The 6,695-nt window shown below is 37.2% G+C and overlaps 1 long non-coding RNA gene across 1 annotated transcript; it reads right to left on the reverse strand.

Moving 5' to 3' along the window:
- Positions 1-5,893: 5,893 nt before the first annotated feature.
- LOC123966105 lies at positions 5,894-6,656 on the reverse strand. The gene is made up of 3 exons (XR_006823882.1): positions 6,545-6,656; positions 6,375-6,409; positions 5,894-6,250 (listed from the first exon to the last, which is right to left on the reverse strand). It is a non-coding gene; the product is annotated as an uncharacterized LOC123966105 (long non-coding RNA).
- Positions 6,657-6,695: the final 39 nt, after the last annotated feature.

Genomic DNA, 6,695 nt, shown 5'->3' on the forward strand with positions numbered 1-6,695 from the left:
CCCGACATTAATCTCCCCTGTAGTAATTCAAATACTTTTTTAAGTTGTGTCTTTGAAATAGGACACCTGGAATATGGCCTTGCTTTTAACAACACATATGTTGCACACAGCATGGCTTTCACACATGTCCTGAGTTATTTTGTCACATCATCATGCACTTTCTCTAAAATTAACACAGCGCAAGGCACTATAAGTGTGCGATGCAATATTTACATGCTAGGGGTGGTAGTGCAAGGTAAGAGCATGTTATCTACTTACATAATCATGCAAGACTGTCTTTAATAGTGACTCTGGATCTAAATTCTGTGATCTGCCTTTAGCAGAGACAGAAACTTCAGTAACACGCATACTGAAGTACCTGTGTGGTACTAAAGCAAGGTTATATTTGCAATGTAGCCGGTAGTATATGTAAACAAATGTACATGAGTGCCTGGTCAAAAAGAAAGTCTATTCTATGCATGTCAAGCAAATTACAAATTAATTAAAATAATATGTTACACCAATGCCATCTACTGTATGACTACCTCAAATTCATGTTGCCTATGGCATTTGGTGCAAAACAAGCAATCAAAATTGATATCAACCAGATGCCTTAAATTATCACTGTTTTGTAACACAGAACACTTATCATACAGGGTCGTTTAGTAGGAGTATACTTTAGTGTCCAATTGACCTAATAATGAGAAATGTATAACATTTAAAACCACATATTTGAATATTGGACATAATGCTCTATTTGACTTTCCCTCACCTGGTTAGGTGCTTGGCAGGAGGGGCAAGGCCTGAACTTCTTTCGAGACATTTTGAAATCTCACACACACACACACACACACACACATTTTCTAGAGTGCACTTAAGACAGTGTAAACAAACACAACATAACTTATTGGCATAATTGCTTTCTACCAAAACAATGAGAACGATTGAGCAGGTAACTTTAAGGTTAACTGTTTAGTGTTTAGTGTCACTGCAACAATAACCATGCACTTATCAGTCTCTATGCCATGAATTTTCTACAGGATAGTTGAGGGCTATGTAATAAAAATCTGAAAATCTTACATTCCCCTATGATTGTACCTTACATGATGCCACAAAAATGAACTTGAATTCAATTAACTTAGCTAACTTTGCTAGCTTGCACATTTGGTGCAGTTCAAGCTATATTTTTAATAATGTCTTCTATCATTTCTCGTCATAAGAAAGGGCCACTTACAAATCTAAAGTTTCTAAACACAATTTCTTGTCCTGATCCAACCGTTTTTGATGTGTAAATGTAAGAAGAGTATCCATCTCTATTAATGAACCCTTCTACTTACCGAGTGGAAAATCGCAATGGACCTTGGGATCGCCCATACGGTGACGTCAGCGTTATTAATTTAGGAGGATTTAGTAAAAATAATAATTTTTAAAAAATGATTAATTGAACACAATCGTAGCATTAAAAATCAACAAACCTCCGATACAAATACGTTATCCAGCATGCTCTAGTGTTTTACCTATGATAAGAAAACGCTTTAAAACTGCATACTTGCACGCGAATTGGAGCGTTAAACTCACCTTTTAATTACGTTTTACCTGCAGTTGTGCGTTGCTTTGGTCAAACTCACCTCTGAATGCCGTTTTACCTGCAGTAGAGTGTTGTTAAACTCACCGCTGAATGTGGTTGCACACCATGTGCGTTGTTAAACTCACTGCTGATGAACGCGCTTAACTTTTGAGGGCCCTTTGATATCAGATTGCGAGGGTTTTTAAACATCAAACACCAGTTGGAGGGCATTTGAATCGCCCTGGTATAGATAATTTTTGGTAGCGTATTCCTTTTTAGTTTTATTTATTGTTGTCTCGACCCACAAGGCAGACAACGGGTTGCGGTGTGGTGATCGACCCAAGACGTCAAATTTCAACGCTGTTGAGTTCTATAGAAGTCTATTGGACTGCCCCGCACGTTGAAAAATGAAGCCGAAGGTATACCCAGTGCGTCATCGTCCCTTGACCATGCGTCAGACATTTGACGAGTAGGGAGTGAGACTGTGTTGGTCATCGATGTTTGAACACAGACAGTTATCTCCAGACATGGTGGATTTATCCTCAGCACAGAATAAAATAAGAGGCACTGTCCTTCTTTATAACACTTTGACTCTGAGGACATGAAGGCAGCTGTCAGGTTGGCAACAGTTGCACTGAAATAATTAGTGTGGGCTCCCTTCTGGGCTCCTTCCAAAGCCACGCCCCCAAAACACATGAACGCAAGTTGCCGACATCGCTGGAGGACGAGCACAGTGTGACGAGCGGAGAGAAGCACAGCGCTTCACATCAGGTGTAAGAAAACATCTAACTTTATTATTATGAAAATAAACAACTAACCCGGCTATTAGTACTCACTATCAAGCTAACATGTTAATACTGGATAGGTTTTAAAAGACTGACTTTGATTCAGTAAAGAGCTGGCTAGCTAACAGTTAGCAACAGGTAGCTGTGCTAACAGCTGCGGTAACATTGGGCAAAGCTGAAAACAGGCTGATACACATTTTCCCGTTTCCATCAGTTACACTACTCAAACGTTAATTTCGTGTTAGACTAATAACATGTACATTGTTTTGCATGTTAGCGCTTCCACGGTGACAGCATTATTGTCTCTGATGGGGACTGCAAGCCAGAGCCAAGCACAGACCGGGACAGAACCGGGGTCGAGGCGATGCAGAGGAGGGAGGGCTGCCAGGGTCAGAGGAAGAAGAGGCAGGACAGGAAGGACGTGGTGCAAGCTAAGCAGCACATATTCTAGGACCTGCGTGGAGCTTCACCCTCTAACAACGACATATGAATAGGCATATATATACATATATATTTTAATATAAAAATTAAAGCGCTTTATAAATGAAATCCATCACTGTTGTTATTACTTTTTTATTATCGTTTACTGATTACAACAACTAACTATAGCTCTGCTTCAGCCATCGGCTCATCTGTGTCATGTACATTGACCTGGTGTGTAATGTGGACACAGAAGTCCTGTTAGAGAACAACAAACCTCTGTTCAATAAAAATATATCTGATCATGTTGATGAATGTCCTGTCCTATTACACCAATCGTTCCGATTTGCGGTTCTAACAACTATATATTTCTTTGAAGGCCAGAATCTGAGGACTGTGGCCAACATCCAGACTACAGTGTTTCCATGCACCACATATGGCTGATCTTCCAGACTAGAGTAACAGACAGTTCAGTCAGGCAGCATACAGACAGTTTGTAGTGTGGCAGTGTGGAGCACTTAGACACAGTGATGATACTGAGCTGCTGTTTATGGAAGATATTCAACTGTTCTCCTGATCCATTAGGACAATACAGAAGTCTAATCCTAGCAGGGTGTAAGATGTAATGTCACTAACTGACAGACAAATAATTCCATCCACTGTGTGAATGAATACCTCTACATTGTTTTATTGCCAGGAGGTTAAAGAAAATACAAAGGATATTTTTCCCTGTTCTGGATATTTTCATTCTTTTTTTAAATGAAACATTAAAAATGATAAATGCCTTTTCTTTGTTCTTCAGCATATCAAACATACATTTATGTCTTATGTCTCCAATAATGACATCCAAATGTGGTATAACACTTGTTTATTATATACTACTAAAACTACAACCTATATCACATAACATAGATCATTTTTAAACATCATTAAAAATAAGTATATACAGGAAGAAAGATAAGTCCAGAGGTATCTTGACTGATTATGAAGACAGTTTAGACTTTACTGGTAGCATTGTATTGTTGCTGTGGAGATGGTTTAATAAATCACAATCACCTCTCTGACATGATTACCACATTTCAAAACCAACCATATTACTTTTTGTTGTACGCTTTGCTGTATCTAGCAGTACAGTTGGGGCAGGGACACCTGACAGAACCCCACGTTGACGGGGATCATCAGGTTCTCCTGGTTCTGCTTCTAGGCATCTCCTCAGTAGTAAACAACCTCATACTGTTTAATTTTTTTGACTCATCACTTGTATTGTGTAAAATGCACAGGAGTAATAAAAATGTAACATAGTGAATTGTGTCATCAGCTTTTCTCCTGGCATATGAAAGACTCCAAATCTGCAGGTGACCTGAGGGCACAGTAGAAATTAAACACAGTAATTTTTACTTCTGGTAAAATAAATAGTGGCATAACAGCACCAATAACAGTAAAAGATTTCCACACAGTAGGTGTAGCTGTACAATGTCAAACTATATAATAAGTAGCTTATAAACCATAAATGCAGATACTTGGAGACCTATAGCCAGCGTTGTTTATGTCCACTAACGTTGACATGTCTTTCTTATAACTACAAGAACACACAGCTATATTGCCACATTTGTAAAAGAGTAATATTCAGTCAAACAACACTTGCAGACACAAAATAATCACACAAATAGATTAGATACAAGGTAAAGAAACATTAGGTGTAGACAGCATAAAAATGAACGACCACACTCTGCTGTCTCTTCTTGTCAAACAAGTCGTGTTTCTCACTCACTCCTCCACTGCTGCAGACCTCCAACAATTCAGGATCTTAAGAACTTGTTATGTTATTTTTTTCTAATTACTGGGTAACTATTCTATTATTACAGGGTACAGTTTGATCATAAAACTACTGATCATAAATCTGGATGTTTCAGGTAAGATGGGGTGATGACTTCTGCATCACTTTCTACATATGACTTTATTTTATATCTAAATAGCCTTATAAGCAACAAACAGGCAACCTTTTGTTCCTTTATAATTTTGGAGTCCTTAAAACAACTACAGCTGCATGTGTGTTCACTTTGGAACAAAATCCAGGGGACACTGCATCATCATGGATACTGTCGACCTCTGAAAACCATCTCAGCTGTCATTCACCTCAACATTAAACTTCATTAATGGACACTTTGCAATTTATGGCCTGATGGCTTCACCTGCCATCACTGGACAGAATTCACCCACCCTAGATGCCACTTACTTGTGTTTCGGGGCTATTGAAGTTGAAAGTCATCAAAGTTGATCGAAGATGAAAATTTTTCTCCCTGGCAGTTGTGTTCGACCAGCATTACAGCGCCTTAAGGGGTGCAAGCTTACATTTTTCAGCTCTGAATAGGGCCACGCAACAAAAAGTAAAAGTATTTAAATAACATTTATTTTAATTATTCCTGCAGCCCAATGCCACAGTTTAGTGTGGAGATTTATGTGAAGTGTTATGTATTCCAATAACACCAAAAGAATTGAAACGATTTATTGCCTTGTGAAAAATAAACAAATTATTAATGAAACTATGTCATTTATTCTAAATATATACTTGAAAGTAGTAGCATAGAAAACATGCACATTGTGGCATAGTTTGCTTTGCTGTTGCCTGCTCCTGTAATAAACCTACTGAATACTAAAGAAGACCATGGTCTCTGTGTGAACTAATTATTTTGTAGAAGAGTAAAAATGTTGCTGAGTTAATATATTTGTCTTGTTTAAAAAAATGCCCTTTTTTTCACTTGAGCCCCTGCCCACCAAAATGTCTGCATGTCCCTGCGAGATGGGCTCAATCAATTATCAAACCCACCTATACACATATATATATATACATATATATATATATACATATATATATATATACATATATATAATAAAATGTATTATTATTATTATAATAATTATTATTATTAAATATGTTCTAGCTAAATGAGACCTAAGAGCTTTGTTATTATCTGCACTATTTCCGTGTCTTTTGTGGAAACATTGTGAAAGAAACACACTGGAGAAAAAGCTGAAGGCCGGTCTTCCTGTGGTTGAGACTTCTCTTTAGGCTGATACAGACAGAACAGTTTTCTCACCACACATGCAGTACAGTAAAAAAAAAAAAAAAACACAACCAGGCTCCATTTTTTAAATCTATTTTTCTTCCCTATACCAGTAAAGACACACAGTATATTAACTTATACTTAACTTTCAGAATACTGTCTGTATGGATGTACTCTGATTACGTCTTTAAAATTGAGATAAGCATTAAAACTTAGCAAAATGTTAAAGGTTGAACATTTTTTTTAGTCCACCACCCACACAAAAGCACAACTGCAGATTAATATGACAAAGCATCAGTTACATCCTGAACAGCATTTCTTGATTCCTCAGTCTATCTAGTAGCAGAATACACAACATTGGGCTCCACTTCTCTTCTTCTTGCTTTTGCACTGAAATTCACTGCTGCGTAGTTCAGGTCATCAGAGCCCAGGTTCTGTTAAAGACAATATTTACAGTCACTTATCTGACCAAGCTGAAATTTAGAGAAAAACTACAAATGAGAAGTCATAATTTAAAATGACTAAACAATTAAAAGTAATTTATAACAAAGGATTCACCGCATTCTGTTGTGGATTCTGTTCTTCACTGGCAGCTGAATGACAAAGAATATATCTAAGTTAAAAAACATTTACATTTGTATTCTCCCAACATACTGACAAAACTTTAAAGATGGAAAAAAACAATAAATCAAAAAAGAGATACAAACAGGAGTTTTAAAATAAAGTACCTTTCTGAACGTTCCTGTTTTTAACAACCAGACAGATGATGACCATTATGAGGAAAACAGTCAGGCCGCCCAGGATCACACTCATCAGGTTTGGTATTTTATCACACTCAGCTAAAAGAAAGATAATATAATTAGAATCTATTTTCTCTTT

Source organism: Micropterus dolomieu, unplaced genomic scaffold, assembly GCF_021292245.1.
Source record: "Micropterus dolomieu isolate WLL.071019.BEF.003 ecotype Adirondacks unplaced genomic scaffold, ASM2129224v1 contig_12697, whole genome shotgun sequence".
Classification (NCBI taxonomy): Eukaryota; Metazoa; Chordata; class Actinopteri; order Centrarchiformes; family Centrarchidae; genus Micropterus; species Micropterus dolomieu.